The sequence below is a fragment of the Ostrinia nubilalis genome, chromosome 6, assembly GCF_963855985.1.
Source record: "Ostrinia nubilalis chromosome 6, ilOstNubi1.1, whole genome shotgun sequence".
NCBI classification, from domain to species: domain Eukaryota; kingdom Metazoa; phylum Arthropoda; class Insecta; order Lepidoptera; family Crambidae; genus Ostrinia; species Ostrinia nubilalis.
The window spans coordinates 6254681-6266551 of record NC_087093.1 but is presented as its reverse complement, the minus strand read 5'-3'; the positions used below and the strand labels follow the sequence as shown (position 1 = coordinate 6266551).

Sequence of the window (11871 nt, the reverse complement as noted above, 5' to 3'; positions counted from 1 at the left end):
AAACTTAAAATTGATACCATAGATACATACAATACATAGTCATTCAGTTCTTAAGATCGCTTGGAACACAAATGGTGATTCCATACTTTTGCTCGTAAGTATAGTAGGTATTTAGATTTATAAATTAAGTAACTAGATCTTCCAATCAGTGCATTATCTTACCTAAATGAGAGGTCGTTTATCACGCGCACGAAGTCGCGGGCACAGCTAGTGTACAACCCTAATGATCCAAACTTAAATGTTAAAAAGTTGATGAGCGTGCAAGTGTTAAATGTTTGTTTACTTATAGTGAGGTGGTTAGATTGGCAATGACCTCAGGCCGCGATGAAGGCGCGGCCGCCAGTCTTTGGCCCGCAGCCCCGCAGCGCTGCCGTGCGGACGCGAGTGTGACGAACCGGCAAAACTTTGCAACTCGTGATTATTGTTCTTATGTGCACAAACTGGATTTTTGTGAAATGTTGATCGATTGGAAACACCACAATTTTTATGTAAGTTTATTACAAGCTTTATTTTTTAAACAGGTTTTGTAGATTTTTAAAATTTTAAACCCGAAACTGCGGAAACTCTAATTTTGAGTTCGGAAACAAAAAAAACTTGTAAAATTGTGTATTTTCTTTATACACGAAAAGCCATTATTAATTAATAAATAACCATCAAAATTAGTGGACCTTAGAAGCAATTTTGCTCAATTTTATACATATTCAGCGATTTGTCGCGTATCCCGTACAACTATGGGAAAAGCGCTCGCCGCCTTGAAGAACTCTGTAACGCATCGCCGTTACATTTTTACAGTCCACCGTAAAACTGACGATGGAATGACGGTCATAATCACTGACCGACTAATGGCAAATAATATTGTAACTATCTGTAAGCAATAAATGCCACCATAAACTATAAACGACGGATGAAAGAGCATTGTTATGCGCTACCTGCGCTCGTTTTATCGATGTTCCTACCATTTACGTAAGTGATTGATGAATAAAAAGTATTTCTCAGAAAATGTTCCTGTTTGTAGACTAAAGTGGATGGGATGGAAAATATTTTATTGGAAAAGTTATCGGAAAAAGTTTTAATGACGCAATAAGGTGTCCTAAACTGCCCGAAAAATATGAGTCTGGAAAACTAATAAGAACTTGCAGTTACAATGGGCACTTTACTGACTTCTTCTTTGTTTAGTAAGAGTCAAAAATAATTGCTTCTTAATATACACGTATTTAATGAATAGGTACGTGCAATGTTCTGATAGCATATTCGATTTACAATATTAATTACGTTTTCCCGATGCCAAATAACTAATTATGAGTCTGATTGACTTGGTGATGCAGATAAATATTTAATTAACTGTCAATTAATGTACGACTATTATTAAAAGGCTTAAAAACCAAAGCCTTACAATTGGCCAGATCACACCATCAATCGATAGACCTACTTTTGTGAACTGTCCAACCGTGGCCCTCTAAAAGATTTTGTGCAGATAAAGGAATCTTTGACTTAACTCCTTTAACTTGATTGACAATTTATTGGTTTCAAAGCAATTTGAAATCTTATTTTACAGTTAATTGAAAACTGATTGAGTTCCAGGGCTATTTTAGATCAGTTTATTTAGGACTTGTGCCTTAGGAATTCCGGTTAATGGTTTCAATTATACTATGCTATTAACTTAGGCTGAGTTGCACCACCTACTCGTAACTTTGACCGTAACTACAATGATAACCGGTGGTTTTTATAACGTATTGTTAACCATGTTGTATGTATCCAAAGATACCTACTAAATAATTGTAGAGGGCTAGTGGATTTTGTAATCTTACGGAGATTCACTTCACCTATTTGAAAAAATATTTCATTAATTAAAGTTATTTCAGACTTATGTAAAGACACTAGAGTTTAGCCAAGTATGGAACATATTATTAGATACAACTCCAATATAATATTAGTGTTATTGTCATATTGTTTCAGACCATAATTATGAGTAATTATTGATTAACTTCAAGTATCTATTCAACATAAAACAGTAGGTAAAGGTTTTCATTTATTGGTTTGACGAAAACAATGGTCTCCCAAAAAGCGATAATGGTCTGTTTATTTAAGACTTTAACATCATCTTCCAGGAAATCTTTAAAGGAATTGGAATTTGGAGTGGGTGGTGCCTGATTTTTCGGGAAACCATTATAATATTGAGAAAGTTATAGTACATTATTATATTTTATATTGGCAGGTACAGTTTAATCCAAAAATCTCTGATTCGCTTGGTAAAGCTGTTAAATATATGGAATGGTAAATTAATTATTTACAATAGTAATTTTCACATATAAATCTCATATCAAACTAAATTTTTGTCCATACCTAGCGAGATAATAGTTTGGAAAATAATTTAGGTATTGTTTTACGGTAAAAATCCATTTGTGTGGTCAAATTTTTACATAAGATTCCACAGTCTCAGACAATGTTATTCTGAATCCCCTGGGTTTTTAGAATAACATTTTCTCCGCTAAACCACAGATTACATTTTCAATATGTTTTGAAGTTTCGTTTTCGATGAGCATCCTTTGTAAGTAAAGTTTGCGTGGCCTCCTGCCCATCGGTCCGGCATCCGTTGCGTGGCGAGTACAATTCTTTGCAATTAAGTTTCCACATTCTGCACACAAGTAGGTTTATTGTTTCTTTGGAAATCTGAACCTGAACCCTTTGATGTTGAGAGGTTATGAAAAAAGTCTGTCCGCCTGACTACTTATAGATATTGTTTGTTTTATTTTTTGACTATCTGCGACAAGCGGCTTATAATTTTATTTCTTATCACATTGTGAAAAGACGTTAAAAGCTAAATATCAAGTTTGTGCTTACAGAATATTTTATTTATCTACTACATAAAAAAGGGGTTTTGTTCGATAAACGAAAGTATTTAATCAATAGAATAGGTAAATGTTACATCGTGTTCAAGTCTAAGCGATTCCGAGTTTTATTGTTGGTGTCCTATTTGTTGAAGAAGGTCCAGCGAATGGGCGATGAAAGACGGATTTGATTGATAGTAAACTCTATACACAAACAGTACATGATGAGTGGTCGGACGTCCACATTATAGTCTTTCTAAGATATTGGCTTTCACTAAGAAACGAGGTTCGCTTGATAAGGGTTCACGGTTTGAGGCGTCCTACGTTTCATTCTATATCTGTTTTGAGTCGAAAACCGAGATGAGCGATAACCTTTTGAGGGCCTGTTAGACTAACAGTCGGGCGTGACGAACGCGCGAGGGTGCCCTTTTCGAGTTTATCAATCGGTTAAGAGCCCTTTAGGAAGACTTTGTTGCCAGTATTTAAGAAACAAGTGCTAAGCTAAAATTATATCAAACATTCAAAGTTTACGGTCCTCAGCTTAAGCTGCGATTCAATTAAAAGATATGATCATTAATGTTATAATGTTTGAATAATCGTGTAACGACTCATAAAACTTTAAGGTACTTACCTAACCTACTTGTAGAGCCGTTAATGTAGCAAAACGTGTGGTTTACGTGAAAGTAAGATTGGATGATACAATATAAAAAAGTAAAGAAAATAAGAACATAAAAGTCTTTGTATGGTAAAATTAAAAGTATGGTAAGTAACATAATTTGTTATTTTTGGTGATGAACTATCAGCGTAAAATTTTTCAGGACACCCATTTACACCCAAGTCGTGCAATGGCTGAATCAGAATCGTTTAGGCCATATCTGACCGCAGTATAAAGAGGAACAGGGCGTGGAATACAAATTCGGCGACAGGTGTCTCGGAGAGCATTAGCATTTAGGGTACAAAGTTAGGGCTTACTAATCAGCTCTACAAACATAGCACACACGTGCCTTTAATTCTTTATTCAGTTAATTAGGCTTAGATTAGGCTTATATTTCAGAATTTAATGCCCGTTTTCACCATCAATCCCTAATTTTTGAGTGACCCCTATGATGACACATAACAGGCATTTTGTTGTCATAGGGGTCACTTAAAAATTAGGGATTGATGGTGAAAACGGGCATAAGACTACTAAGTATTGTAAGTATTTAATATGGCATGGCTGTGTTTAGTAATATAACTGATATAACTTCAAAAAACTCTATCAAAACGCTCTTTTGTTTAAATATTGAAACTACTATTTCATACGTTTCAAATATGTATAAATATTCGTAAATTGAAAATAAGCTAAGTAATTTATTTAAACAGTTAGTAGTCGAAATATGTTATCTGTTTTTCCGGTTTTTAACCGACTAAAAAGAGGAGGTCATTATTTTAAAATACTTAGTAATTTTCGGCTATTTGGTTGGGAATTATCATCATAAACATTGAACTCTTAACTTCTAAACATATAGAGGTTAACTGGAAATGTTTTGCTACCCGCTATAAAAAAGAGTTGAGCACTAAATGATGTCGTGATTACTCCAATGGTAAAAAAGATTCAACATTCTGTATTCTTATTTGCACATCAAGTGTTATTTGATAGCTAAAATCGTACAAATATTGGATCTTTTTATAGCAATTACACAATAACATCGTCCGCAAATAACTAAAAATCGACAACTAATTTTAATTATTCAAGCAAAAAATGTTTATAATTTTTTGGGAATTTTGAGTCATGTTAGTTTTTTATGCACGTGATCCAGTTTTTGTGCACATAAAAACCCACAATTTTTCCGATGTTTATTAATTAACTAATTGTGTTGATATTATACGCAGTGTCGTGATCGTTGTATTTTATCACACTCAGGTACATACATTATTTTATTTGTATTTATCGTGCAAAGATGTATGAATGGACGTATAATCTGGAAGGATCTCTAGTGCTAGACATAACGAAATAAAAACAAACAAGCAAAAGCAATTACTTACTCGAATCATTAATATCTTCATTCAAGTATGGAATTCGGTTGATCACAAAAAATACGTCATCGGTTAGAAACTTCTTATTTTACTACAACTGTAATTCAACTGTGTATTAGAAGTACGTATGTAGGTAGATAGTTTCTTTGAATCTGTGTGCATTTTGTAATAATCAGATTAGAGAGTTCTACATAATAGTGGTAAAGAATGATTGATATTATGCTTGTTCTAAGATTAAATAAATTTTTTGGAGATCACAGGCTACAATTAGGAGTTAATTGTTGATTGTATCGAAGTGTCAAAGCTGTGGTCAAAGCCAAGGGCCTATTAAGTCGTGTTGGACGTCAATTCTGGATCACAATTCTGATATCTTAGAATACTTGGGATCTAGTAGGAGTAGGAGTTACTTTTCAGTGATAATAATGTTCTAGGTATTCGGATTTCAGTAACCACTTTTAGTTGCATGTGGTCGCGTGTTTTCGAGTGGGTGTTGCAATTCTAATACCCTTCACGCGACTATTTTAGGAATGCTTTTAAATTTTGTTTACTTTATCGTAGTACATTCCGACGTATTGTACGTATTTTACTGTGTTAATATTTGAAGTTTATTCCCTTTATTCGTACACGGTGTTCCAGTGTTTGCAAATGTGGCATTATTAGTTATTTTTAATGTTACTTTCAGCTAATTTCATTTAACAGTTTAATGTCCATACACGCGTACGATTAGATTTTTAACAATGTGCGAAGTTAGAGATTTAAAGGGATAATGCCTGAAGGAATGACATGTGGTCGTACTCGTAATGTGAGAAACATGAGAATCCAATTTCGTCGTCAAGGTAAGGCCGTGTTTCACAGAATGCTTAATAGCTGGTTTCAGACTAGAAAGCTCCTGATTACTTCAAAGTAGGCCCGTTTAATTCTCGGCACGGATCACTTGGTTTTTTATCTTTGATTAGCATTTATTTGTAATGTCCGTTTCTGTCTGCGGGTAATCGAATCTTCCAAGACGAACTTGACCTTGTTTTTGGGGTTTGCGTGAGCTGAATTTCAGCAACGAAATTTTAGTTATAATGGTCAAATAACAAGTTTTTGCTATAATATAACGCAATAGAGCTGATGATAGGTTCGGATGATCGCTCCCATTAGGAAAGCTTATTTTTAAAATGTATGTATTTCGTTAATGGTAAGTCTAAATACCTATACAAATACCGTATTCCGCAATATCTATCATACTTGTAACTCCCCTGGGGCTGCAGGTGTCTATGGGCGGAGGTAATCATTTACCATCAGGATCCGTCTGCTTGTTTGCCTCCTGTCCCACAAAATAAATCTATTAGCAAATCTATGCAAAAATCGGATTCATAATTAACACCCGGTCGAATACGATGCTGTCTAGCATGCTGAACTCGATGTGTTGATACACGAATCCGGTTTTAAGTTATTTGTATAGTACCTGCATAAATTAATAAGACAAGATATAGCGGTAAAGTACGAGTTGGCAACAAGAACTGTCAGTTATCATATTTTGGTTACGCAGCTCTGATTTCCGCAACTTGTATTTTGTTTGGCTCTATTCATCTCTTTTCTTCTGTACAGAAGCATAGTTAGAGCAAGAGTGACAGATAGACCGAGATAAGATAACAGAAATCAATATATTAATCGAATTGCGTAATATGCCTACTGAAATTGGTGCCCGCAGTAATTAATACCAATTAAGTAAATATAACAATTTAGATTTGTCTTACTTTGGTCCAGTGATATTTGGTAAGCGCCAGATATAATTTACGCATTTTGGAATAGTGTTTCTAAAAGCATCAGAGCGTTTAGCTTCTTATTTTTAAAACTAATTAATTTTACAAAAGATAGTCTATAATGTATTGCAAACACGAATAAGTTTCAAAAATTGTAATGTAAGAATAATTTCAAGGTTTCTAGAGAAAAGCAGGACGTGTTCACCTATTATAGTATTATGCGGGTTGAAGAGCATTTCATTTGCGAGCAATAGGAGCTTAAAGTTTTGTCGGGAAGCGTGACGAGATCATTTGAACGCATTTTCCCTACTTATAAAAATTATAAATAAAAAAACTTTTTTAAAAACAAGCTTTATCCTGAAATGCAGTTGTACTAAAATGAAAAAAATCATTGTATGCTAGGTTCAAAGAATTTCGAAAGCTTGTATCGCGTATGGAATTTATTCCTCTTTTTTCTGTTTGCGCTACAAGCTTTCGAAATTCTTTGAACCTAGCATACAATTATTTTTTTCGTTTTAATACAACTGCATTTCAGGATAAAGCTTGTTTTTAAAAAAGTTTTTTTTTTATTATAATTTTATTTTACACTTTTTAGTTGTAACTATCTCAATATCTGGGCCTGGTCATCATTTAGCATAAAAGTGCTCGGCAAGTCGAATCCAACGAACCCAAACTCGATAAGTTTCCGCCGTTTCGTTTAGGAGTTCCTATGGTCACCTCCTGACTCCATCATCAGACCAGCTCAATGGTACCATAATATTGCATTGTCATCGTACTTACATAAGTATACCAAATTTCAGCTCAATCGGTGGAGGAGAACTGGTCTTAAATTCAGTTGCAAAATTTGTCCCACACATACTAACAAGTGAATGAAGTCAATATAAAGCTTGTAAAAATGCATAGGAATCCAACTTTTACCTTATTTTGGTTGTCTGGAAGAGATCGCTTCATAGCGATACGACTGCCTATTTGAATTTGTCCGTGTGTTTTTTTTTATTTGTTCTTGTTGTGGTGTGCAATAAAGGGTTAGTATTATTTGTATATCTCCTGTGGATAACACGGCGCGGAGGCCGGTCCTTTTGGAAGGCGTTCATGGTATTATTAATCATCATCATCAACATCATCATCATCATCATCATCATCATCATCATCATCATCATCATCATCATCATCATCATCATTATCATCATCATTATCATCATCATCATCATCATCATCATCTCAACCATAGGACGTCCACTGCTGAACATAGGCCTCCCCCAATGCTCTCCATGTTGCCGGGTTGGTAGCGGCCTGCGTCTAGCGCCTTCCTGCTACCTTTATGATGTCGTCGGTCCACCTTGTGGGTGAACGTCTCACGCTGCGTTTTCCGGTACGTGGCCTATACTCCAGAATCTTGCTGCTCCATCGGCCGTCATGGTATTATTACTTAAAACTATTACCTTCAGTTTTGTGCTCATCTATAATTACTATCTCACCCGGGAAATATACAAGATATTTTCAGAAATTACACTAATACCATGGTTATAATAGCTCCAAATAGCATCCAAGACAGGAACCTTATTAACTCTTCTATTCGCACGGGCCCAATAAATTAGCGATCATTCGCCTCCCGTTGCTCGTTAAGTGGTCGGAAGGCTTATATCGTCTTAATTTAAGAAAACCTGATCTACAACAAACATGCTCTTTGTCTATAATTAAATGTTTGTCACAAGGGTAACCTTCTAGGATAATATTGACATTATTAGTGCTTAAATCCGTACTAATATACATTCGATAACTGTGCTTGTCTGTTACCCCTTCACGCTCAAACCATTGAGTCGATTTAGATAAATTAGCTAAAGAGATTTACGCCCGTATTTACAAACGATGCTTGCTTAAGTGAAGCAGCAAATCGAACGCACAGCGTTGAATAGAGCTCTGTGATTGATTCGTGTGTGACCCTGTGCGTCCACGAGTACTGTGAGACCTCATAGTAATGTTTGTGAATATACGGACGTGAGTCTCAGAGAAACGAGGATAGTTTTTATCCTGGTTTCTGAAAGGGATAGGTACCCGGCAATAAAGACTTTGTTTCTTTCTTTAACAGATCAAAACTCACGCGGGGGAAGCCGAAGGCAAAAGCTATACTAATTATTAATTTAACACACAATATTTATAGGTACTTAGATATCTGAACAAACTGAAAATAAATTAACTCCGATTCAAACGTAGTGAAACGTTTTTGTAACTGACAGATAATGCGCGTCTGAAGATTTGGAAGAACGAATTAAATTCTTTGAGCCCCCAGGGTGCATTAAGAAGAACATTTGGGAGCTTCTACTTCAAAAGAATCGGATTTAAAAGGTTTATGGAGGCAATGGCACTTGAAATATATAAAATAAGTTGTGGCTTCCTACATTTACAACCGTTTATTGCTTGCAACGTGGGAGCTTTTCGAGCTTTTTCAGACAGTCTCTAAGACTTATAAAGTCTGATGCTAAGAACAAATTAGTAGTAAAATTATTGGTCCGAATAATGTCAAAAGAAAGTCAGCAATAAATAAAATAGTCTAATAAATATCTGTTCTAAGAATCATAGGAATTCTGTTGAATTTAGCCTAAATGTCTGGACCTAAACTAACTATTTAGTAATAAACATTTCATGTAAATAGCTTTAGCTTTACTAAGCGAAGAAGAAGCGAAGAGACAGAGAAGATTATGAAACATTTTATGGAACAATATTTTAGTAAGCTTGTTTTAGTGACGTAGTAAGATTTAGGAAGATTCTGTTATGTTTTCAGTTTGGTCCAAATCACCCATAGCTTTATCGGCTTCGCTTGTAATAACAAAGATAGAACCAATTTATGCAGTAGATTATAGTGTTCAAATTCCTGCAACATTGTTTGGATGCGGGAAAATAGAACTGTTTGTAGAACCGACTGCATTTAAAACCCATTTCCAACAACAAAGGTCAATTGCGAGATACACTCGGAAATTTCGCATCCGGTTGCGTGCGCTTTGATCGTATTTTATCGGTTTTAGATGTAAGTTGTCATTTTCAGATGAAATTGAACGACTTGTTCTTTGTAGAAATAGCGTCTAGTTTCTTTTCTTCTTCTCTTTTTGCATTTTCTTATCTTTGAACTTTAGTTTTATGAGTAAATCTTTACAGCACATAAAATGAGGTCATTCTAGGGTTGTTCAAGTCTCCATTAATTACAAGATGCTAAGATATTATTGTCTCTATATTGATGTTAACTTTTCATCAGAAGAAAAGAGAAAATTCTTTTATACAAGCAACATTATTAGAAAATATTTCATAATATTGGCTTTTAGTTTGAAAGCAGTGTAATCATTAGGTTTAAATCTAGTAACAAATTGGTTTAACTTTCCTTCAGTCAAGTAAATATTTAATATTGTATTAATCAAAAAGGGCAGCCTGACCCTAAGCAAATTCATCAAAATGTAATATTTGCTTGCTTACTGCAAATTAAAATCACTGAGATGAAATCATTGCGTTGCGCATCTGTTAAATAATTTCGATATTGTGCCAGCTGGATGAATTTACAATTTAATTAAATACTTGTTTCATATTAAATTAGGTCATTAAGCATTGGTTTTGTGTACCTGACTGACTGACAGAGTGATCTATCAACGCACAGTCCAAACCACTGGCCGAATCGGGCTGAAATTTGGCATGCAGGTAGATGTTATGACGTAGGCATAAGCTAAGAAAGGATTTTACGAAACTCTACCCCTAAGGGGGTAAAACGGGATCCACGCGTACGAAGTCGCGGGCGGCCGCTAGTTATAAATAGAATGAATCAATAGAAGCATGAATAAAATTATAGGACGATATCTTACTTAAACATCCGCGTGAAATCAAACAAGTGCCGCTGAAAGCATCATGTTCGTGAACGATTGATAAATTTTCAAGCTTCAATTTGTCCGCCCACATCCAGTTTCACGCTTCCCGGTAAACTTTTTAAGCGCACACTCTGAAACGAAGCTCGCAACTCGGTCAAAACTTAACCATTGATTTGAGCTTATGATTGGTCTAATTCAATATTTAGTGCAATGGAATGCCTTTGAGCTTATTTACCACTTGCTTATAAATAGATATTCCTGATAGCCTACTTATTAGAACCTTGTCTGTCGTTATAATCTATAGTTAATCTATAGCTTTTTATTTACAAGTCTCGTTAAGGGTAGTGTATCTGACTAGATGAAATGGCAAGTAAATCAGCAACCTTGCTATCTAATTACAAAGGCTGAGTTGCACCACCTAACTTTAACCATAACGATAACCGGTGCTTTTTGTACAGAGTTTGACAGATTTTGACGTTTGTTAAAGTTAAAGTAAGATGGTGCACCCCAGCCTAAGAAACTATATCAGATACAGGTGAAACTGAACCTGGTCACTTAAAAGATAGTGGCTACGACATTTTTGCTGTTAAGGTAACAAAGTATCTAAATATCGTTGCCAACTCGCTGATCAGACAATAAACTGTCGTTGCCGTTTTGCTGGTCAGACGGGCAACGAAGAGGCTTGTTTGAAAAATCTTTTCCGATCTCACTACAACATTTGTTCTGATAGTTTACTATTTTCCATTCGATTTAAACTACATGCAATATGAAGCAGTTACAAATTCAATACAACTGTAATACGGTGCGTTCAGACTCTTATATTCAGCGATATAATTGTCTTCATATAAGTGTATTCATTTGTGCAACTAAGAAATATTTATTACATCGAGAAAAATCATTGACTTTTTGATATTAATGGCAGAAGGAAAAAGGTGGTCTCTTAGGCTGAGTTGCACCACCTTATTTTAACCGTAACAATAACCGGTGCTTTTTGTATGGAGTTTGACATATTTGTGACGTTTGTCAAGATAATGTAAGATGGTGCAACTCAGCCTAAACATTTTATAATGGTTAGATGCTAGTTTTATGATATAATAGGTACTCAAACAGAGTCATAATAGAGCGATGATATTAAGCCCGTATGTGTATTCGATTGTAAACTTCAATTTATAAATATAATTTCTGTCAAACAATTTCGATTTTTAGCCGGATGGATGCCGAAATGGAAAAGGTTCGTTTTGCAAGTGGTAAAATATCAATGGCCGAGCCGTGCCTTTGTGTAAAAATGGAAAAGCCGGCGACGTTCTCAAAACTGTCAATAACTGTTTCACTAACTGCCCAGTAGCCAGTGTGCGTTGAAATTTCATTGCCTGAACATAGGGATGCCAATGTGAAATAGAAGTATCGATACTTTACGAATAGCATCGT

At 35.1% G+C, this 11871-nt stretch overlaps 1 protein-coding gene across 2 annotated transcripts in view; it reads left to right on the top strand.

The window, feature by feature from the left end:
• Nucleotides 1-359: 359 nt before the first annotated feature.
• Nucleotides 360-11871, top strand: part of LOC135072455 (pyrokinin-1 receptor-like) — a 142622-nt gene continuing 131110 nt past the window's right edge. For both annotated transcript variants that reach the window (XM_063966361.1, XM_063966362.1), the window contains exon 1: nt 360-488. The gene's annotated coding sequence lies outside the window, so the exon portion shown is untranslated. The remainder of the gene's footprint in view (nt 489-11871) is intronic.